Source organism: Neodiprion lecontei, chromosome 6 (genome assembly GCF_021901455.1).
Source record: "Neodiprion lecontei isolate iyNeoLeco1 chromosome 6, iyNeoLeco1.1, whole genome shotgun sequence".
Lineage (NCBI taxonomy): Eukaryota > Metazoa > Arthropoda > Insecta > Hymenoptera > Diprionidae > Neodiprion > Neodiprion lecontei.
Genome location: NC_060265.1, coordinates 16552588 through 16578166, shown reverse-complemented (window position 1 = coordinate 16578166; position 25579 = coordinate 16552588). Strand labels below are relative to the sequence as shown.

Genomic DNA, 25579 nt, shown 5'->3' with positions numbered 1-25579 from the left:
AGCAATGCGGCATATGCCGATTCACGGCAACGGCTCACCTTTTTGTTTGTACTACTCGCAGCAGGTTTTGTTTTTAGTTGGCGGTAAGAACGCGTAGTGTGCTCAGCCTATGCATTTTGAACATCAGTCAGCGGTAACCGTATTTTTAGTGAGTTAGTTTTAAATGAATACCAAATGATGATGGGACTAATTATTGATGGTTGCTAGTTATACTGGTTAATTTTGGAACAAAACTGTGACTTATTAGTACTCAGCCTTGTCCACGGCCACCTACAAAGCTGCAGCCACTACTGCTTACGGGGCAGCAGGTAAATATTTTTAAACATTTAAAATAAGTAATCGAATTGTTTTTTATTATGAAAGTTATGTCCAGCCTTGAAAACGTATGTCTGGCTTACAAAAAGGTACGCTTGGTTATTAAAAAAATATATGTCCGGCTTTTAGGCCAAAATGTCCGGCCAAATATAGCGCCGAGTCCGGCTTTTGTATTATGGGGTTGGCAACCCTACCTGCGAGTCGAATCTGGGCTTTGTCGAGAGCTGTGCGCGGTGCGCGCACTTGACCGCTGTCACAAACGAAAGGTCCGGTAACACGTGTCGAGCACGCCGCCGCGCTCGCGCCGATGGGACAAAATATCGGTTCGGCAAGAACAGTGAAAACGCTGCCAGTTCCTTGTAGTGAATACAGCGGTCGGGTCGATTCCGGAAAACGTTATACACCTATGAGATCGTTTGAAACGTCTTAGTGGTACAATTGAATCATTGAAATCGCGGATTTCTTAACTGTATTCGCCACGTAGTAATATTCTACGGACATTATTCGTACTCTCGCAGGGGGATATTTGTTTGTCACCCCCGGGGGGGTTATTTCGGTGATTTATCCTGCGTGTGAGTGAAAAAACATTTACTGAAACGTATTGTGTGTCAATGAGAGTAAGGCTTCAAAGACCGACGCAGAGTGCTGAGCTGTATTGAAGGTAAAGTAAACAGAGAGTTCTATTATGAAGGATCAGTGAAGTGAATGCGCGTCCCAAATTTTAGCTGAAAATATTCAAAACTGAAGGATAGAAGGATAAATCGAGTAAATCCTGGTGGGAATGAAAGTATAGAGAGATTGACGAATAGAAGGGCCACAATATCGAATCTTTAAAAATGCAAAAATATCTATTGTAGAATTCGAAAAATTTGGAAATTCCAATTATGGAAAATTGAAAAAACCAAAAGATCAGAACGTCGAATGTAAAAATGTAGAATCGTCAGAATTCGTCTCGATCATACAAAATCATACCCAGATTCTTGATTTTGCTTTCTATCTTTTGATCTTTCTATATTTTGCCTCTGTATTTCGACTTTCTGTATTTTCAATTTTATATACTTGGACTTTACTTGGATATGTTTCGATTATTCTATGAATGAAATGTTCGCGTCTTTGAAAACTCGATCTCCTTGTCCTTCTATGGGCCGGCTATTCTATTTTCTTACTCGCACCCAAATAACTTGAGATGGCTTAATTTGAATTTTTTTATGGTTTATGTTAATTCTTGTATTTAAAATATATGAGCATGTGAGATCTGGCTTGATATCGACTGGGTAACCTCTGCGATTTATTTCTAGTATCATCAAACCTCTCCTACACTCCAGCTGGACTCACCGCAATTGTCGTGTAATGACCGGTTCCATGTCAGCGGAACGTCGAGTGGTTGCCGGTGTGAAGTCAATCACGCTAATTGAACGGAAACAGGACGAATCTCTGTTTAACGGATCAACAAAACGTTTTGGGATCTCGTCTAAAGTAATCAAGCCGACATGTTCATCCATTTCAAACATAAGGAATGGTCCTATGGGCATAAAATGAAGGTAAAGGTAATTCTTACAACAAAATTCTGATAATATCGTAACATACTGGATGTTTTTTTGAATTTGCAGAAGAGCGGAGAGAGGAGAGAGGAAAGCCGGGAGAGGGATGAGGTGAGAGAACAGGGAAGAGTTAGGAGAGAAGAGAGAAGAGAGAAGAGAAAAGCAAGCACAGAGAAGAGAATGGTAGAATCTAAAAAATAAGAAAATTGATGCATCAAAATAAAAACTAACCAGTAGTGGTATATTGGTCGGTCGTGGGTGCACCGCACTTTGCACATGTTCCCCGATTTCTATTCTCACGGACTTTGGTGAGAATGTCCTTGAATATGTAGGGATCGAGTAATTCCTTGCGACCGATTATTAGCGTACGCAGCTGTTTGTTAACAAATTCGCATTCCTGGGACCAGGGCGATATTTCTCGGATGCTTAGTGTATTTACAAATATCCTGCCAACCAAGTAACAGACATTTGTTTCGCAATCAATTAATCGATTGTTTCCAAATGACTGAATAGATCTGTGTATCTCGATCAAGATCTTAGCTCTTAGTTGATGAGAATGCGCTCGCGAACCATGGTGCATTATATCCATCACCAAATCAAAAAGCGGATTCCGACTTTGTAAATTGTTCACGGCTTCTTCAACCTCTGGTCTGTTAAAGGCAGAAACAAGGACACCGTGCAAGACACTGTCGAAGGCACAGGTCCTTACGAACGAATGTTGTTCCTTGCCAACCTTTGAGGCCTGCAGAAATAATGCATGACTTATAAAAATCAACGATAGAAACAGCATTCAAATCAAAGTAACCTAGTAAAGAATTGCTAAAAAGTTCGTTTTCTTTATCCAGCTTGTCGTCGCGCCGTAATTTTTGGTCATTCAATTGTGAGGGTCGTGGCAATCCTAATCATTCCGCAATTTTAGCGTGAGTCTGATTTCAGGAATTGAAAATAAAAAAGGGTTTCAAATTTCTTTGGTTTTCACTAACTTTGTAAGATATCAGCAGACTGCACAAGATTCTGGAGATTTCTAAGAATTTCAATGGATTCACGCAGAGGCTCACACCTGATTTTACAAGTAATCAACCCTTTGGGAGGTTCAATGCAATACTGAAATTTCGAAGATGATTCTATTCCCAGTATACCTGCATCGTTATATTTTAGTTCGTAGCATGAATAATTCAGTATTACCTGCAGCGTTGTAGTATCTCCATTCTTAATGATCGGAATTTTTTGCAGATTTTCACTGCATATGGCATCGAAGGTGGTGTGATTTTTATCTAAGTATCTGGATTTTTTGGATTTTATTGTCGCAGATAGTAATCCGCCCCAGTCTTCGAATTCTCGAGAAGCGAGAATCTTGGTAGTGCCCTCAAGTTTGGTACAATCCCAGCATACCATGGATTCTTTCACCGCTTTTGATGACTCCGGTTTAATAGATGAGGAGCACAGAGTACATGACTGAGCAATAATTTTTTTTTCAGATCGAGTTTGAGATGAAGACGCAGCTACGAGAACTTCATTGTTCTGTATTGACAACGAGCTAATCTCGGGATCTGCTCACATTGCTGGTTGGAATTCAGAGAAACCATCCTGAGCTATATTGCTAAGAATAATATCGTGGCATTCAGATGAGTCATCTACATTGGGAATATCAACATAAGAATCGTTGAGATTCATACTACCCTCCGCACTGTTTGCATTATCAACTGTTTTGGAGACGATATTTGCGTGGACAATTTTCGTTCGACCATTGATGTAATTGATATGCTTGGCCACAAATACGTCCGCCCTCAACGGCTTAGAATCATTCCTCAATAGGTGAGTTTTAATTATGCTAAACTCACTTTCCACCGACGCGCTTGTAACAGGCATTCGGCCGTAGCCAAATTGGTCACGACATACACTCGACCATAATGGGAACCATCGAATATCTCTCAACAGGCGATCTGCAAACGCAAGTAAATAATGCGCATTATCGTGATCGCCCTCTTCAATTCTTGACACGCTTTTTACTTCTAGGTCAATGTCTCTACCCCATGACCACCAATAATTGACGACGTCAATGTCTTCAAAGATGCTTTTATCATCCGGGAGAGTTTCGATTGGCGGGCTATCGTCCTCTTCAAAAGCTTCCAACGACGGGTTGATGGTATTTTTTAGCCTCGATTTATGGTAATCACATTGTGACTGCTGACCAGAAGATAAGTTGCCGTCTATCTCACATCGTGCCACCGTCAACAGCGATTTCAACATCTCGCCGGCAGAACGCATGTCGCGGACTTGTAAAAATTGGCCTAATACCGCCATGTAAAATACCTTAACTCGTCTCGGAGAATTTTTTAGAAAATCTGCGTACATCTTCAGAAAATGAGCTACATCAAGTCTGATGTAACATTGTGGCAACGTAGAGGTATGATGATTACATGCGTTGGCATAATCCTCGATAGTTTTGCAGTCCGTGAAGACCCTAACCGCCGCTCCTAATAACGCCTTGGATGAGTCACACACAACTTCTTTCGGGTATGCAGCAGCTTGAGAAGCCCACTCCGGTAACCAGTATGAAATTGCCACAGTGGTGTGCTTTTCGCTGAGCATTTGAGAAACTGAAAACTGTCCATTTCGATTATGTACTACACAGTGGTACAAAAAAATGGACTTGGATTTCGAACCATCGGTCCTTTCTATCGACTTTATAATGCTGCCAGTAGCGTCGATCGAAATGCAGACTGGCTCTTCCTTTGCGTAGGCTCTATAGACATGGAGCTGATGGTTAGTCCAGTGAAAAAGGTGGAGCGGGTCCACCCCGATGACGTGAATTGTATTTTGCTCTGACTTCAGTTTCATAATTTGCAATGCTTGAATTGGGTCACGATGTAAGTACTGTGACAATATATATTCATGCTTAGCGTTAACCAAAGCACTTTTCTTGGGCAGGTGAGGAGGCTCAGAATCCCCTGGTAACATCAACGTGTCCGCTTTTTCGGCACGGTATATTGTGGCTGATTTCGTGCACAATTCTTTAGCGATATCTCGTCGAATTGGCGCACGTAAGTGTCGTTTACCACACTTTCCGGTGCCTTTCGTCACAATACATTCGAGACGAGTTTTGTCACTGGCAGTATCGATACCGTTGTCAATTTTGCAGACTCGTTTCCCTCCACAATTGCAGGTACCTATAGAACATTGAACGAAAATTAATAAGAACTATTACCAGGCCGAAAACGACCATTTTTGTAAATTTAAGATTTCAATTTCAATTCAGTTATTATTTTTCTTACACAACAAGTGAGTTATTATTTGTAGTTTAATGGTTTTATTAATTTTTTGTCGGTTTGATTTTACATATTTTTAATTTTTTTAATATAACATACTTTTCTGTAGTTGTAGATTTGGATTATATAGTAAGTTGCATCTTTGGTTATTAGTTTGCAGTTCGATGGTTCTATTGATTTTTTTCAGTTCAGTTTTACACATTTGTTAATATTTTTAATTTAACATACTTTCCTGTACTTGTAGGTTTAGATTATATAATTAGTTATATACTTTGATATTATTTGTAGTTTAATGATTTTAATAATATTTTGTAGGTTGCCTGCTGATGAATTCCGAAGAACAATGCAACATGCAAAGTTGTCGCGCGATAACGGTATATACAGGGTGTCCCTAAATCAGGACCCACGGATCAGCCAGCGTGATACCTAGCTAAAATCCATCCGAAAATTTCTTAACCGAAAGCTCGTCCGACGCATAGATTTTTAATTATAAGCGATAGCGCAAGGCCAATCCGAGTGCAGCATTTCATCTCGATTTGCCGCCACGAAAATTGCCCTTTTGTTCGTCTGGGTGAATTATTATTATTCGTTTACGAATTGAATATCAGCACTTCTCCGCTCTCACTTCTCGGCCCTTCTCGGGAGCTGGCCGATATTGTTGCCGCGGTCCGCGGTACCGGCCGCACATACTCATTTTCACTTTCACTCGTAAATGTGCGTTTCGTAGTATTGTCTAGCTAGAGATGCGTTTTTGTTCAGGCACACGAGTGTGCGCCCGTGTATGTGCGGTCGGTACCGCGGACCGTGGCAACAATATCAGCCAGCCCCCGAGAAGGGGTGAGAAGCGTGGGTTTAGAAAAATGATCTCAACATAACAAATATGTTTCAAAAAGTGCAAGTTTTTTTTTCGAAAAGAAAACGAATTTTTCGACTGTTATAAACATATTTGAAATTCGTCGTTGTTATAAACAAAGATACGAGAAAAATTCGCATTCGTCATTGCTGTTGCTGTTATTATTATCTTTATCTTTATTAGTACTATCGTTATCATTATTATATATATTATTATATATTACTATCATTATGAATATTTTTTTTATTATTGCCGTTGCTACAGTTCACTTTCTAAATATTCGTGGTGTAATTTTCGTGATTGTTACTAGTATTTTTATTCAATGTCAGTTTCATGTATGTATATTATGTCCAACTGGATGAAACCACTTTTATATCGTTTAGTTACTCTTCTTTAGTCATAGGTTCAGATCATAATTGTAATAGGTTGTATCCTTAGTTATTATTTGTAGTTTTATAGTTTTATTAATTTTTTTTAGGTTTAATTTTACATGTAACTTTTGTTTCTTGTTATTATTATTAGTCCGACTATATACGTGTCATTAGATCGTATAGGGTATATTTATCATTACGATGGATGCTAATTCCAGCATCGGGGTATTATATCTCTGTGCAAGTAGTAACGAATAAAATGCCAATATATCTCTGTGGCTGACAGGCGTAACCGAATAAGTCCATTTTTTGGAAAAATGAGTTTATGCCGGAATTTGGACTTTATGATCCGTATTTTATTTTAAGATATATAATTGTCGACATTTGTTTATCTGTATGGAAATATAGTGGTTTTGCTAAACCAAATAAGTCCATTTTCCCGGCATAACCGAATAAGTCCACTGGTTCCCGCCATAACCGAATAAGTTGAATTGTTTCAGTTTGGTAGCGACAAAATAATGACTCTATTATTTGAATGATATTGCTACATTCGATCTTCTATGAAATAGAATGGCTTCCAACAGTAATTAATTCTGGAACCGATTTTCCCGATGCGGCAGAGTATCTGTAACTTAAAATCGCGGTTTCTCGAAATCGCAATTTATGGACTTATTCGGTTATGCCTGTCTGCCACAGATGTAACAGTATACATACCGTTTGCTGAACCGCTGGAACCATTCTGCGTGATCTTCGAATTATGGAAATTGAATGCACATTTTAATCGGCTTTCGTTCCAAATCTGATCTGTCAACCAGTATTGCCAAAGACCCGGCTTGAACGTAGTGCAGAGACGATCGTACGTTTTGCATCTAGCTGCATCTCGCCTTCTATAAAATTTTCTTTCGAGGAGTTCCTCGAACTCATCTTTTTTCGCCCAAACGATGACTTTTTGTGACCCTGGCTCTATGGTCGAATCGTCTTCAACTTTTCCAGAAGAGTCAACATCTTTCTCATTTGCACTTAGATCGTGCAAATCATTGTAGTCAGGCTGACAATCAGATGATAATATCTGTTTGCAAATATTATAATCACACGCCATAGAATAGAGTGTCCGTGCCGAAAGCTGACTGTTCAACTCTTTAGCTATCAGATTCCACACTGGATATAATTTTGACACGATCTTTTTATCGGGACGTAATATCACCGAATTTCATCTCCGTATTGCACTAATCCACGACCTTTCGGTCCACTTTGAACGGTTTTCCTGGACCCCGCAGCATTTTTAGGAATGTAGTTTAAATTCGATAATAATTCGAATCGTATGTCTCCATACGAAAGAATGAACGCGACTGAGAATCACGACCTCTTGCAATTCTTCATATTCGAAAAAGATCAAAAACGCCGATTTCGTGAGCTGGCCTGACGATGAGCTGCGAAGAACAATGCGGCATGCAACATTGTCGCGCGCTGACGGCGGCCTGGCTTTGATAGCGACGTATTGCTTGAATCCGTCTGATTTTGCGAACTAAAATATATACTGACCATAAAGCCGGTATCATTTGAGTACCAGTAGCTATTTTGCTGGATAAAAATGATTTTTTCCTACCGATGAGATTTAATATTAACAATGTGTACTACAAGCAATTACCGGTGAATAAAATTGATGAGTTTTTGATACATAATGGAATTTAACACAGGTCATTTAAGTGAATTTACTTCAAGCGCTTAGGCATTGACAAGCTTTTTTTGCTAATTGTCGAAATACCCTCTGTTCGCCTGCATTTTTGTGATCATGATTAAGTCATATTTTATTATTAATATTGTTATTATTAATTATCACTGATTTACAATTCAATGGATCAGGGGCGATATCGTCGGAAATGAACTGAGTCAACGTAGGGTGAAATATGGTTTGGATGACTGTGACTGGCTTATACGGGCAGAACACATTATCGCAACAGATTTGTGAGCGATGAACAATTTTCAACAATGTTGACACCTGATCCAATAGCACTGCATTTTTATGCACCAGCACGAAGTTACGGACAAAACCAGAAATTACTCAATTTAAAATAGACTCGGGAATCATGGATTGAAAAGGGGTTTCGTGATTTCTGATAGCGACGAAGTAGTGAACTATACTGGAAAACGGTCTCGTGAAACTTGAATTATTTTGTACTACTAAAAGAGCAGAATAATCGGTTTGATCGTTGACAAAACATGAAATCAACTGAACGCTTAAAAATTTTGTGTACCCTGAAATTCATTGAAATTTCTCTGCTGATTTTTGCAGGGCTTGTGTTGTTGAAAATTCTTCTGTTATCAGAGACAATTCAATAATGCACTGTTTTGAAGTGACCGAAATCTGGTAATTGAGATGGATTACTTCGACTTGTATGGATTTTCTGTAACACAAACTTTTGAACTATGCAGTGGAGAGCCTATGATTAAGAAATCAATGTAACGCCTTTAAAAACCCTCTAATTTGTTCCGTCTAAGAGTTACAATGATTCCTCGAGTTTTGAGGTGGTTTGCACCCCTCGGGGGTGGAGCAGTTAATTCGAGCGGATGGTTTTCCAGGAGCCTTTAATTCTAGAGTAATTTTAGCGCCCGTACGAAATCTGTAAGTTGTTGCCTCCAAAAGTTACCCCGATTTTTTGAGTTTTGTGTTGGTTTCCACCCCTCGGGGGTGGAGCAATTAATTCGAGCGGGTGATATTCCGGGAGCCTTTAATTCTAGAGTAATTTTGGCGCCTGTACGAACTCCGTAAGTTGTTACGTCCATGAGTTACACCGATTCTTCTAGTTTTGAGGTGGTTTCCACCCCTCGGGGGTTGAGCAGTTAATTCGAGCGGTCAACATTTCGGGAGCCTTTAATTATCCTCCAATTATAACCGTCACACTTTTTTGAAACTTGACCTCGTTCCCGTTTTTTTTTAAGTCTGGTCCATCTCGAGCTAGCACGGCCACAGGTTTTTTTTAAAATACGCCAAGCAATTAATCCAAAGATGAGGAATTCCAAGAGCCTTCAATGAGCCTCAATTATGACCCTAAAACTTTTCCGAAATTTCACGTGTTTTCCGTTTCTTTCGGTGTGGCGGTTCCAGGTTTATGTCGAGCTGGCACCGCCACAGGTTTCTTTTGAAAAACGCGAAGCATTTAATTCGAAAATAGAGCATTTAATTAGCCTTTAATTAGCCCTTGATTATTCCATAGGAGATTTTTCGATTTTCGAATGTGGCGGTTCCAGCTCAATATGGCTCTTTTGATATTGCTCTTATTCTGCACGAGTAATCTATGATGCGTTTATATGGTTGTTGTGTAATTCTATCTTATTGAGCAGATAACTGGCATATGGGGATATCCGAGCGGTATGCTCGGATAAGGGTAGTTATGAGGTCCTCGACGTCATTACAGTTAATGCCTATCAAATATTGGAAAGCGGGGCCTGTAGCCTTTGATTGCGGAAATTTGGCGAAAGTCATTTTATCCGAAGCTTTTACAAGAGTCTCCACGCGATGTAATTGTTCTAGGAATGAGTCAAAGGGCATGTTGTGGCCGTCGAAAGGGGGGATTGTCGGCAAGACATCTTTTACTGACCAAAAATTTGAGCCAGTTTCGTTAGTTGGTGCCATGTTGATTTAAGCAGGGTATTGCAAGTACAGGAATAAAAATATCAACTTAACACTAAGACTTAGAGTAGACTTACAGGGCGACGGTGCACGCAAAAACAGAGTACAGCATGGTTGTAGGCAGCTGGACGCAGGTGAAACTTGAAGAGGCGATACACGCCATGCGTCGGCACGAGGAGGGTATAGATGAGGTACTCCGTGGCGTGTGGATAAATAAGTGTGGTAATCCGGGTCTTAGGGCGATACTACTCTCGGGTCTAGATTCTCGTCTTAACAAGGTTGCAGGAGTCCGAATGAGCGGGAGGGGTCCATTCAATATTTGCCGGTTCGAAAGGTGATGTGTTCAGATGCGGTGTGCGGCTTAACTTGGCTATCGCACTGAATTTCCACTCGCTACACAGTTATTCGACGTCGTACATAATGATGAATTTCAATAGTACAAAAATGTGACGGAGTTATTGAAATTGGGGACTCTGCAGAGCCTATGTTCGTGGCAAGTTGAATAGGTTCAGCATGCCTGTAACAGTACTTTGGGGCCGGAGTTCATTTGCAACACGGCTATCACTGATTGGTACGGCGTTAGAAATTTTGAGCACTGAACACTTTCGTAGAAAACATGCAGCAATGCACTGAGGGGTAGGTCGACAGGCAAAACCGCTGCCACCAAAATGTTAAAGGGTAGAATGCGTAGGCTCCGATGAGCGGTAATCGGAGCTTACTCCACGCCCAGCCAAGGTGTTATTTGACTATTATAGGGTCCGTTCACGTCGACTATGCACTCGCGTGCTACTACTCCCAATGCAGGAAGTGAATGGAATAGAACGGGATCGGTATTTAGGGAAGGTAAACAATTTAAAGTATATGATTGTTTATTAGTAGTCAATGCAACAGAGTCGGTAGAGGGAAAAAGGTATAGTTTTGGTTTAGAGGGATAGGTGTCTTACTTGGGCGCCAGGATAGATCTGCGAAGCTTAGCGGGATATAGAAGGTAAGCTAGCCGCGAGTTAGAGAAGAATCTGCTGACTTGCGAACCATAAGAGTAGACTACAGAGCGTAATGTAACTAAGAGTGTGGGAAAGGAATATGAAGTCTGGAAGACGTAACATGTTCATCAAATGGGAAAAAAGTGTTCTGAAATTTTTTTTTCATTTTCTGAAAATTTTTCTCGTGGTCAACGAATAAATATGAATAATTGCTCAATATTAATAATATTAATAAATGAATAATTGATGAATATATGAATTTACATGGTATTCGCATTTTGAAACTTCGATCTGCCCAATATCGTATTCCTAGCGAAACGTCTCTGCTTCATGAAGGATCGCCCTGGGTGTCAAACGCATATATTTACAACGGTTCTATGCCCTCAGTTCTATCCTACGGCTAGTTCATTGCGGGGTTGCAGCACAGCCCTCAAGGTCTGGTGCCTGTTTGTCCAGGTATCAGTTGCATATTACCGTCTTAACAGCTTAGCGTCAATTTTTTCCGTACAATGGAGATAACTTTGCGTTTTGTTTTCTCATTTTTTTTTGATACGTATTAGACATTGAGGTATGGATCAATTCTTTGTAAACCTCCAGATGGTTCTTATAATCATTAAACGTGATGCTATTTACCGTTGAATTTTTACATCCTTGACAGGCTTACTCACTTTACCAGCGTTGCCATATTTTCGGTTCATCCTCATCCGTGGTGGTAAATGTGTACAGTTTCACATAGATCTATCGTATTGATGAGGAAATGTCTTTGTTTGATTAAGGGTTGTCCTTACAGTAGTTCTATGTCCGCAGTTCTATTCTACGGTTAGTTTATTGTGGGGGGTGGCGGTGAACCTCTCAAGGTGTGGCGTCTGTTTGTCCAGGTACCAGTTGCATTTTACCGTCTTGCCAACTCGGCATCACTTTTTCAGTACAATGGAGCTAACTTGGTATTTTGTTTTCTTATTTTTTGCTACGTATTAGGCATTGTGGTATGGACCAACTCTTTTTAAGCCTTCCCAGGCGGTGCTTATAATCGTTAAACGTGATGGTGTTCAACGTTGCACTTTCGGCATCCTTGGCACGTTTGCTCACTTTGACGGTAAATGTGCCCAGTTTTACTTGTATCCCCGATGAATTCGGTTATAATTTTTCCATTGTTCCCATCCTTTATCAGACCCCGAGGTGTGAAATGCTCGAGACAAAAGAGGTAAAATCTTTCTGATCCTTGTGAAGCTTTATAGTGTAAGTGGCGATGCGTAATTTGAATATTCGCGGCCTTATTAGGCCACTAAAATGTCATATGAGAGGAGACAGGTGACGCGGCGCCCAGTGGCGTTAATTGCCGATACGGTCGCGGTACTCGCTCGGCCAGTGAAAGGGGGAAGATCTTCGGTGACAACGGGATCTCTTTCTCTTTCTCTCCGGGGACGTTGAAGAGACCAGTTGAGTGACAATCCATAACAACCTGAGAAGGAGGAAGGGAGGGGAACGTGAACTGGATACCGTCGGCATATCCCGATCTATTTGACCACCTGACGAGTCCAAAAATTAATTCTCCGCCAACTCACCACCCGAGAGTCCCTGGAGTTTAAAAGAAAGAGCCAACAATCGACAAAGCACCTGGTCAAGATAAGTTGCCAACACAATTGTAATTTCGCACTGGAGGAATTGTACTGCTAGGGAGCTGACTATAGGTCGGAAAAACGTTCCAGCGAAAATAGCTTTTAACCATTATGTGTAGTAATGCGCCTGGTGTTTCTGTTTTGTTAATATAGATATGTAGGTAGATGTACATGGATCGTTAGGTGATTTTTGTTATTTACTCTCTTTTTCAGAGACGAGACCGATAATAAATTATTCAGTTATTTTCTTAAGGGAAAATTAGACGTCGGTTTATTGGATCCATATCCCTAGGATTTAATATTCTTTTTGCTTTTGTATAATCTCATAATAAGATATTCGGATATCCATTGGTTCAGGCTGTAACCGATCGGTGGGTCGTCCGGGTGAGTTGATATATCGACAGGATTGTTGAACCAATTGTCGAGTATAGTTGTCGTGGCTATACGAGTAGAGAAAGCAGGAAGCGGGTAAAGAAACATACAAAATATATAGTACACGAATAGAAACCCTTTATTAAACTTTCATATATTTATATAGTACGTGATTCTTGCTCGAGATTTCGAGAGCGACTGACTCGCCTCAGAAGGAGACCGAGGTACATGTGCGCGCGCAGGCGCTTACAGTCGAGCAGGATAGCCAACCTCAACAAGGATTATGCCTCCACTCGAACGAACCGTATGGATTATTTACGTCAAAATACATGAGATACGATTCCACGTTACCAGGATCAAAATCTTTGCCCATAAACCTGTTACTGGCCCGAGCGTGTCGATTAGAACATTGTGCTACGCAGCTTCGAATGCTCCTTACTATAAATAACGCCATTTCAGGGTCGTCTAAAAGTTGTAAATTTACTCCCGTGTATTTCAGCATAGCGTCGAAAGCAAGTCCAGGCTAAATCATATGTTTTGAGACATCCGGTCAGATCACCGTTTTTACATTTATCAATCTCTATAGTTCTGCATTGGCTCTAAATGGAATTCTCCCTAAACATTTTTAGCATGCTCGTAATCGCCGTTTGAAATATTTGCATCTCAGTAGATGTAATCATCATCTTGCTCCTCCGTTCGCGCAATCTTATAGTCGGGTAAGCCTTTACCTAATTTTTTCGGCGAGCTAACGTGTTGTGCAACGAAATTTCTATACTTTGCGCTTTTTAAATCGTCTCGAAGACTTCAACGAGTTTCTACTTTTGTGAGTACTTTATAGAATGTATGTGATAATGAGGATTATATTGAAGAATAAAATTTACAATTATTCATCCTGTATTTTACAGCAAAATAAGATTCATAATATTTTTACATTTTCCCACCAGATAAATTTATATGAAAAAAATAGATAAAACTTATAAAGATATATGCATAGTTGTATCAAATTCTATTTTTTTTTTCTGGTTATGTAAATAATTTCATTTTTAATTCTATGTATAAACTGGTATATAATTGTAATAAATTGTATTTCCTAGATAGTTAAATAATTGTATTGAATATTCCATTTTAATTCTATGTGTATATCGCCATCGGGTCCTGGTGTATAATGCAGGAGGCATCTGCGACAACTGGCGATCTTGTCATCCATTTTCATATTCTCAGACAGTTTATCCCACATATCATTGATGGCGTTTGATGCGAACGTGTAGATGAATGCTTTTGGTAAAAAAGCTATATCCTCAGATATCATTGCCCTTAAACCGTCCAATTCTTTGTACAGACGGAAGGATTTCTCGAGGGAGCTGGTACACTCCTTCAAATACCAACTCCTAAGTCGCTGCAGATTTTCAAAGGCGCAGTTGTATGCCGGGTAGTATTCAGGATTGTCATCGTACCAAATCGTTCCTTTCTCCGCATGCTTCCAGATATTATTCGATGGGAAGTATCCATGGTTCAAGTCATGCCAGGATGCCGCTTCCACATGCCTCAATTTTTCCAGTGCAGGGGATTTGATGTGCAAATCTTCCATATTAATAACCCTCGTTGTACCATCGATGATCTCCGTCAGCCATGCTTTCTTCTCCTCCCCTTTGACGTATACGTAATACGCATTTCTCACCATTTCTCTCACAATCTTTGGCACATCCTCGTGCGATTTCTTGCCAGCATTCCATGATATTCCATGGTAATTGTGTGTCAACCAGACATTAGTAGCTCTACATTCAAGTGATAAGTTTGTCAAATCATAGGGTAGCTTGAAAATTATGTAATCCAGACCCGAAACTTCTCTAGCATTTTTAAAAATGCCTTGTGCAGAAACAGGTGTTTGACAAAGTGGCTGTGAAGAAAAGTCTCCATCTTACATCGAGCATTGGAAACATCACGCAGAGTCGATCGGTGGATTATTGCTTAATCGATAATGCTGTGGAGGCACCATATACGAACCACAAACCTGTGGCAACACCCGGTAACACTAACTGTCGGTAAGATCAGTGGTAACAATTTCGTGGTGATTGTGTGACGAGGAACAATAAAAAATTTAAAATGTCTGCTCATCCGACGGTGAAAAAATCGAATTGGCTACTCATCTAACTAAGCAAAAAATCAAAATGGCTGCTCATCTGACTAAGCAAATAATTCATTGTCAAACTGAACTGAGTCGGATTATTGTAGAATTTACGCGTTATATGTTTATCGGCATTGGCCAAATATGACGAGAGTTTGTCAAGACTGCTGGCCATGAAACGGAAGGAATCGATAAATCTGAAGCTCATCATCGACCCTTCGATTTTTATTTTGTATTAATTAATTAATTTATTTATTTTCGAATTCAATAATTTTGTGAGTGCGCGTGTGTGTGTGTCAAATCCTATGAAAATAGTAATCATGCGGAAAGCCGCGGAATGATCAAACGGTCAGGGGGGAGCGAGGGGGTAGCGCCGCGGGCTTAGGGGGGAGCGAGGGGGGCACCGCCGCGGTTTTAGGGGGGAACTGCGGGCCAGCGCCGCGGATTTAGGGGGGTGCGAGGGGGGTAGCGCCTCGAGTCGAGGGGGAACGAGGGGGGAGGTCTGTGTGCCGAGGGGGGAGCGAGGGGGGAGCTAGGGGAGAGCTAAAGGGGAACTAGGGGGAACGCTGCCATTGTGTGGTCCAGAACTGTCGTATATACACTACTTCTGTCGATAAGCGCTGCATCGAAATGTTGCGTCAAGTGCGCATCAGATTGCACAACAGGCAAAATTGATTGCGAATCAATTTGTCATTTGAATATTACGCAACGATTACATATATATTCATATGTTTATTTACGTTATAATTGATAACAACAATGGTGAGTGCGGGCGTTAACGTTATATTAAATTTATGTATAAGCAAAATTAGGCGTGCGTTACGCCGGGAAGCAGTATTGAGACTGCTCACACGGCCGCTCGCCGGGCTCGGCGACAGTGCATATAAAGTGCATATAATCGCGTAATTTGAGCACTGCTGCCGATAAGGAAGCCAAGCGCGCAAGGCGGGCTACGCTGCACGATGAATTTCGTACTCATTTAAATGATCCCCGGCAGGTTCCTACGAGAGGATATAAAACTGTTACATTTTATGACAAATGTTCCAGCTCTAACACAAATTATTACCAATTCTTGCAATGCGGGATGTCCGTGACAGGTGGTGCAAAGAGATCCGCTTTGAGGCAGATCAATAGATTTTGAATTACTCTCGTCTTGGCGTTTGGTACATTAAAAGGTTCTATTATTTCAAGTTTTGTTGCGATTTTTGTTAATTGCGCTTTTTGCCATGCAATATTATTTCTGTTGGCACTTTTTTGTGATGGTTCTTTGCGGAGATTAAGTGTTGCGTATTTCTTGCGATCGAATTTCGAGTGTAGAATATTAGTGCCTTGCCGAGTAATGGATAGCCATTTTGAATGGCGTTAACAAGTGCTCGAAATCGGTTTGCCGATGACCGTAGTGCTTAATGATTTGATTTCATAACGAAAAATTATGATTAGAGTCAGGATTTTGTTTAACGATCGATTTGTTATGAATATCATACAGCTAAAATCCAGCTGTAACAGGTCAAGTTTCGTCTGTAGATTGTGCAGTGTCGCTTTTCGAATAGTGTCGCGGATCATCATGCGTGAGAGTTCGGAGTAGCGTCTGTATTGTTTCGGATGTTATGAATAATGTTACGAATTTCGGATGCGTTGCGTTTATGATTAAGCTTACGAAATGATGAGTTTTGGATGAATTGTGTTCACGACTAGATAGATTTGCTTTATAATTTCGATTACGTTGTTGAATTCGATTGTGGTTGTTATTACGAATTGTTAATTCGACTTCACGGTAACGACTACGCTCTGTATTACAGATTTTATGATAACGGTTACGATTAGAATGGAGAGTTACGGTTACGATTACGCTTTGTGTGAAGGAATTACGAGTATGATTTGATTTGATTTCGGTTACGGATTTAGTTGACGAATTTATTACAATAAAGTATTACGACTACGGGCAATTTTAGTAGAGTGCAAAAATTACGGTTTGGTTGAGGGTTACGAATTAAGTTAGTTACGGTTAAGATTACGATATCGAATTTTACGATGATGATTATGCCTCAGTGAATTGGAATTTGACTTCATTGCATATTAACTGCGTTTTGGTTTGATGTTGACGATTGTGCTATGATTTACGGATTCACGACTATGTTTTTTATTTGGATCGAGTTTGTTTGATGAGTTAACTGTTCGATTTGGTTGCACTGTAATTAAAGTATCCAATTTCTAATTAGTAGTTAGAAAGTAAAATTTTAGATCAGTAACGACACAGTTGAGGAAATGTTTTGTTAAATTTCGTAACGTCATAATAATTTTCGATGTGCTACAATTTTACATTAGAGTCTTTTATTCAGCAACTCTTATCAAGAGTATTCATTGAGTCACGAAATACTTTGTATCGCGTTTAAAACAGACAATCAATTAGGATAATTATGAAAATTCTTTATTTCAATAAGAGCATGTTATTTTGTTATTCCTGAACAGCGAAATCATGTTTGTTTAATTTCGTTTAGGATTGTCGCAGCGTTCTGACAACTTTTTGTTTTATTATCTTTCTTTTGCACTGCTAATGTTGGCAGAATATATCATTTTTGTTTTATTTCGTTAAATTAACGAATAGTATCGAGTGTCTCTCTCTCTCTTTCAAATGACCCGTACCCTTTTCACAATACTGCAGTAAGCGGAGGTGTAGCGATAAGACCGAGTTCGAGTTCGTAAAAATTAGTGCAGTGGTGCACCTGGCGCCCAAATAAATTAGTTACGTTACGACCACTTGATCTGGGATCACCGCGAACGACAAATTATTGTAAACATTGGTTCGTAGTTGTCAACTTCTCTAGTTGGGCGATAGAGTAGAAAAACCCAGGTTACAATATAAATGTTATTTACAGACCGTGGCAAGAGTATTTATTAAAAAATACCTTACTGCCAGTATATTCGACAGATATTGAGTATAAATCTTCCTCCACAGTGGACAGGATATGCTGGTTCTAATCACAGATCACTGCACCGACACGTTACCGGCCGAGGGGTTCTAATTGATTTACCCCAGGGTGACCGGTCTATGTGCTATTTACTGACGGTGGGTAGATCATCGGTTACAGATCGATTTACCCCAGGGTAACCGGTCTGTGTGCTATTTACCGACGGTGGGTAGGTCGTCATCGGTTACAGGTCGATTCACCCCAGGGTAACCGGTCTGTATGTTATTTACCGGAGGTGAGTGGGCCATCAGTTACAGGTCGATTTACCCCAGGGTAACCGATCTATGTGCCAGTTATCGGCAGTGAGTGGGTTACAGGTGAATTTATCCCAGGGTAAAGAGGTGGTATTTTCCATCAACTTCTCACCGATTCGCATGCCAAGATTTTCAATTTTCTTTGAGCTTTCTCATCGGAGAATCTCCCAGTTTATCGTGTGAAATGCGTGCATGGGGGTTATATGTGTATCGGTCCCTTGAAGCCGATAATCACCCCTTCAACACCCTGCTCCAGCTCGGAACAAGCATCCTCAAGTATGGCATTTATAACAAACCCAACAATGTAAAAACCAATCAGAATAGTGCTGACGTTATGTTGATAATCAGCAAAGCAGAAAAAACAAACATCGAACGTCGGGGGCAGAACGCGCCTTATTATTATTACTAAATTAGAAATACCTAAAAACTATGGGTACAGGTTTTGGGTGCGAAATACCATACGCAGACAAAGAATGAAAATTTTGGAAGACTTTTCTTTATTTATAAATTGCCCAGGCAGCACACTTGCTTCGTTTATGTAGCTGCTAGATCACAATGAAAACGTCAATGATATATCTGGTTAGGTACATAACTGATATGTTGTATGTGCCCTTTAAGGTACGTTGACGTTAGTGTAATGTAACCGCTACGTGAAAATGCTATGTTAAATTCACAGAACAGACGTGACGTAACATTTGTGTCTCAAAGCATTCGTCTTTGTGTGGTCCAAAGAATTGATATATCTGTTACATAATAACGTATACATAAATAAAATATATCGTCGTTAACGTCACAGATATGTGTCAAGGGATTCATTCTAGTGTGTTTCAAAGTATTTGTATCTTCGTTACATAATTATTTTCATGTAACAATTATGGACCATTGCTAATGTACTTCATATATTCGAACGGTTCTTTTTTTGTGTGTTTCAAGGAATCAATAGTCTTATTACATAATTATGTTTACGTGAGAAAAATCTTCAACCTAACTGATACATATATATACAAGAAAAAAAATATTAGTCTTCCGAACGAACTCTAAAAAATGTTTTTTAAAGCTCAAATTTTTGTAGAGTTTCTTTTTTGACAAGTACTTACAGCCATCAAACCCAATCGAAAAAAGAATTATGAATTTTATTTGCATCACCCGCTCGGGCCCCGCGACGTTGAGGGTTCGCGGCCGCGTGGCGGCGGTTGCTGTGTTAAGTGGGGGTATAGCGTGAGTTAGTTAGGATCGAGCGCTCGGATAGGTAGGACGTGTTGTGAAGCTTTTCTTTCTGTTCGTGCGTCGCGATTGCATCATCTTTTTCGTTCCGCGTAGTTTCAAGGTTCGCGCGTGCCTAGTTTTAGTTTGTGGGGACGCGGTCCATCCTCCGGTGATCGGAGGTGCCCGTTCCCGGGGCGAACGTCGACGCGGCGACAGATCTGTTGCTCGAGCATCTCAGCGTTGGATCCCCGAGACGTCGGGGCCGCTGGATGCACGGCTGTGGGCCATCTTGGACGCTCCCCGTTACCCCGCTTCCACGTGACCGTCGGAAGTTGCGGCGTTTTATTTATTTAAATCCGTACTTGGTAAACTAGTTTAATATTATTGAATGATCATTCAATTTAGTTAAGAAAAAACATGTCAGCGAATTTATTGCCTTGTATTCTGTCAATTTGATTTGTGTTGAATAAATATTTGACTTGCTTCGGCTTTTCCTTCTGTCTCGTGAGGGAAATTATGCCGCAGCAAGCATCCTTTCCTTGTCTCGCAAATTAAGGTTTTATTCATTCGCCCTCTCACTCACTCATCCCATCTCGATTAGCGTTAGAAGAGAACTCTTGATAAGTGATTAAACACTCGAACAACCATGCTAAGAGCGTGTACTTATTTCTCGCTGTAACACGTTGAATTTTGATATGCTCTTACCTGTATATTAAGCAAAATGCGTGTAACGGCAATATATACTCGTTTCCCACATTGTTACTTGTATGACACTACATGTTGAATTTCTATATTCTAGTATCTTTGTTATGCTTTGGCATTTCAAGCTGGTTTCGTTTATACACATTCTATTTCAATGTTCTGGGTGGTAATAAACAATCCTTTCTATATATATATATATATATATATATATATATATATATATATATATATATATATATATATATATATATTCTGGTGTTTGTGTACTTTTTTTAAGTAGCGTGCACATGTGCAAGTGCGCATAAAATGAATCGCAGGATGTTACGCGGGGTAGCAGATATGTATTGAGTATGTTATTTTCATGACTCTGATTTGGATATATTACGTAGCAGTTATAAATCTGATCTGTCACTATAAAATATTACTGCGTTGGATGCAACAAATAAGAACATAAATGATACATAACGGACTCGGAAGGATATGTATCTCATCTACATCTGTGATATCGTTGATACGTATCTCTGTTCTGTGCCTGTTACATAGCTGCCACAATGGTTTGTGGCGGACATAATAGAGTACATATACGGTACATGTAGAGCACATGTGATGTAGCTGTGATTTAGGAGGGAACACGATTCAAGTATTTGTTACGTACTGGCCATATGATTGTGCTACCTGGGTGTATACAGTCATACAGCCCTTGGGGATCTGCCACGCTTGGTGACCCCAGGCGGTTGCCGGATGCTTCTCACCCCAACGACCCTCTTGCAGCCACCGGATCCCCAACAAATCGAAGCTGTCATTGCCTCGATTGTCAACCCGATGTTGCTCCTCCTCAAGTGATCCCGCTCGCATCGAATACACCGCATTTCGCTTATTATCTCATGGATATACTAGAATTAGACGGATGAGATCGCGGTATTATTGTTGTTGTTGTTGTTGTCGTTGTTAGACTTGCACATTTCTTCATGATTTTTGAAGAAAGAAAAGTAACTCTTAACTATGTAGGATTTTTATTCGAATTGGTGATTATTCACTGATCGTTGAACTTACCCGGATTCTCCAGAATTCCACTTTTTTATTTCTCCATCTATTTATTCTCCATTCGACAAAAAAGTTTGTAGAAGTGAAGTAACGTTTTTTTTTTTCACTGGAAATACTCAATGCCGAATACTTGTCGAATGATGTTGGATGTTGTAGAAACGCGTCTATTTATATAAACTCACCTACCACCACTACCACCACCCTGCGGGTTGGCGTGGAACAGACGATTTCTTTTTCCCCCATTTTGATGAACAAAAATTAGCGGCAGATGCGAAGCGATTTCACTATTTTGAATAGAAATTAAGGGTGGCATTGCGTGATGATAATGAGGCTCAGGCTCATTCGTTTGCAGACTCGAGCTGTATCATTGTCTCGCATACTTACGGGTCAAGCCGCGCATTGGGTGAATCCATCCCCAATAAATAGCTGTTACTGGCCCATCCAATCAGAGTTACCACGCAATGTTTGTGTGTGTGTGTGTGTGTACGTGCGTGCGCGCGCGTGTGTGTGTGTAGGGTGTGTGTACGATTGGGATGATCATTCGCTCTCCATCCTCTAAGGTGATGTTTCTGTGGAAAACATGGTTCAGGAATTGTGCTCGGATCTCATGGCGTCGATGGCGGAGGCGAACGCTCACCTACATACGGTGGTGCGGGATGCAACTAGTCACGAATATATTGTACACTGGATCGAGATCGGGCAGCGCATTATTCTAACTTTGAAAAATCTTATAAACCCACCAAATACGCGCACCTCCGAAAAGCAGTCGATGCAGAGTAAAATTTCACTGCCACAATTTTGGTTGACAAAGTTTGTACAGCTTCGTCGGTCCATCGTTGGCGCGGGGATTGGCGACACCGATAATATTCACAATCGCACCCAATGGGATGATCTTGACGGTGCATTCTATAGCAGGATTCGTACCGGTATCGTCAATAATCTTAAGCATCGCGATCTTATGGGGTTTTTAATCGATGCCGGCGTGCTCACCAATCGAACATCTGAGGAAAGTACAGCGGAACGAGGGTCAAATTAAAGTTAACGTCAACCTCACCTGCAAATTTGAAAACGTGAAGGGGGCCAGAGCCGAGGATATGAAATAGTTTACCACCAAGAATGAGATAATAATACCTCCAACGGGTCTCGCAGTCTGGTTTAATGATAAAATAATAAATTAGCTGCTGGTGAAGGTTGAAGATTTTGAGCAACGGGATTCCGGTTGAAGTATGATAGAAATTATCAATGTGGTGATTAACATTAACCGCCACCAGCCTCTCACCGGTGGTCTTTCAACCTTTGTTACGCTACCTAAGAATATTCAACGGAAAAGGGCTGTGGTTAACGTTCAAAACAAAGATGATCGTTGCTTTCTCTGGGCTATGACCGCAGCTAGACACCCTATAAACAACCATTCGGAGAATGCATCCAGATATAGGCTGTATATCAACGAGTGGGATTGTACAGGCATAAGTTTCCCCATGACCTTGCACAGTGTGGAGAAATTTCTAAAATTGAACAATCTTAAGATAAATGTGATTTTCGCGATAGTGTAAAAGGGGAAAAAAGTGTAATTGTACCGCTCTATTTGAGTAAGAATTTGACAAATCCAACCGATGACGTGATTCACCTACTTATGGTTGAGTGTAGTAATGATGACGAGGAGATGGATGTTGGTGATATTGATTTGAACAATTACACACAGCGATTCCACTTTGCTTGGATTAAAAATCTGTCACGTTTGGTTGGCAGCCAACTGTCAGTCTGTGCTCAACAATTTTTGTGCGACAGATGCTTGTGTCATTTCAGGGTACAGAGCAACTATGATAGTCATAGAGACCATTGCATGCGATTGAACAAGGTGCGAATCCTCTTCTCGGATAAAAATAAAAATGTGGAATTTACAAGTTTTCGAAATAAGGGTCGGGTACCGTTCGTCGTCTATGCGTATCTCGAGTGCATATTGAAACCTGGTGCAAACAAATCCCACGAGCATATTCCGCATAGTGTGGCATTTTACGTGCATTGCTCATACGATGCTTCATTATCGGGATATGTGAGCGAACGGGGGACCGATTGTATCGAATGGTTCGTTACGCAGCTTCGTGACTTGGCCGTTAACGTAGAATCGCGAATTAAAAATATCATCCCTATGAAACCGTTGACTCAAGTGCAACGGCATCGACACACGCGCGCGAAAAATTGTTACATCTATGAGAAACTGTTTTTGCCGTACGATAAAAAGTGTCACGATTATTGCCATTTCTCTAGCGAATATCGTGGCCTTGCGCATAAGGGGTGCAATTAAAATTACAAGAAAACACACATGATTCCCGTGGTGTTTCACAATTTTTCTGGATACGATTCCCATTTCATACTCACATCTCTAGTTACATCTTTTCCGCGTGAAATTACCCTGCTGCCTATCAATAAAGGAAGGTATATTTCGTTTACGAAGCGGGTTGACGGCACCGTTATGCACTTGAGATTCTTATAGCGTTCTCGAGTAAACACTCCAGATCCGCTCTCAGAGCGCTCCCCCTTTTCTGCCATACACTTTAGAAAAAGATGAAAATATACTCTGTGCACACCAGTGTGATCAGTCGAATTGGCTATTATAATATTGCTTATGATTATCGTATTAATATTATTTTTTTAAGCTTATTGTACGCATCAGTGGAAGAAATTTCCTATATTTCCAACTCTTGTATTTTTTAACAGATATCGTTTGTTATATTCTTTAAATTTATTTGTCATATTATTACTTCTAATTTATAAAATGTTATATTACTTCCAACCTGTAAAAATGAGTCTCATCCAAAGTATCACAAACAAGTATCACTGGATACATTATCAATTCTCACTTCAAAAAATATCGTAAAAGGGCCAAGCTCAAATTAAATTGCAAGATTTGCAGTGATACTTGTTTGCGGTATTTTGATTTTGAACATTAAGAGGTGTGGCCCCGATAAATGTTCAAAGCGAGCATTGTTGCATGACTAACTTATTTCAGGTTAGAACAATCAAACCGGTGAGATTATTTATCGGTATCATGTCACGTCAATGTTGTGATAATGTATCCTGTGATATTTATTTGTGATGTTTTATTATCATTCGTTAGAATGTTTGATAAGGTTAATTTGTTAGTCAAAAAATATAAGCAAAGATAAGGTTTTATGGAATGTATCTTTATTTCTGTTAATTAACTCCACATCATAATTTTTCAACCATCAATTTCCGTCAACGATAGATCCAACTGTAAAAAATTGACACTTTCACCACAACAGTATTGCTTTTGGAGACAAAACGAGGGAGTTCATTAAATTATTTATAACAAAATAGATAGTTTCAATTTTAATAATTTTTCACCTTTAATGATCTAGACCTCAATATTTTCGGTAGGTGAATTTTTTATGCAGTATATCAGACGTTGCCAAAATTATTTTTTTGCAAATCTTATAAATTTACAAATGATGTACGTTACAAATCGCAACGCTTCTATATTTACATGAATTGCCTGGCCAGCAAATTGCGTTTCCATACACCTAAACGCCGAGCTTCATCGTTTGTAATAAACTCTGCTTCAGGCTCAGGTTTTGTCACGTAATGTTCAATTCCATCCAAGAAGTCGTTCCTTTCAATACATAAATTATCACGCAGCATGATAGTATAAATTTCGATGTCTTTAAAACACCCCACATATCTCTTCTTATCAGTTGCCTGAATCTTTGCTTCAAAAGCCCGAAAGCATTTTCGATTAAAACTCCCGTTGAAAAGAACCGCCTGTTGTATTCTCTTTGTTCATCTATTAAATTTCCGTAATCTCGGATCGGTGTCATCAAATTTTCACATAACGGATAAGCAGAATCTTCGAGTATGCGACAATCTAGGCCCATTGATAGCACGGTAGGGCGAATAAATGACAAAGTAAATACTCTCGCGTCATGAATTTTTCCTGGTATTCCGGTGAATACATCAAGGAACTTCTTCTTCGCATCGCATATTCCTTGCAAAGTCAATGCCGTTGTATCGTGACGATTAACGTAGGTCGACTTGATTTTATGTGCGGATGTACGGATGTTTATAAACGTACCATCAATGCATCCACATACTCCTGGATATCCTGCAATCTGAAATTTATATGTATTGTGAAACTCGGTCTTGTTGCTGCCCCTAATTATACCTGGGTGAAAGTATTCCCTAGAATCTGATGGATTATTGTAGAATCTGGAAAAAATTTCCCAGGATATTTCAGATCAATGTAGCACAGATGTGTTTTAACATGTTAGTCATATATTCGCTACTTCACCTCCTCAAATTCCGCACAA

General features: G+C 40.0%; 1 long non-coding RNA gene across 1 annotated transcript; it reads left to right on the top strand.

Annotated features, from left to right (window-relative positions):
- Positions 1-3592: 3592 nt before the first annotated feature.
- On the top strand, positions 3593-25270 carry LOC124294970. The gene is made up of 3 exons (XR_006904874.1): positions 3593-3714; positions 7200-7205; positions 25142-25270. It is a non-coding gene; the product is annotated as an uncharacterized LOC124294970 (long non-coding RNA).
- Positions 25271-25579: the final 309 nt, after the last annotated feature.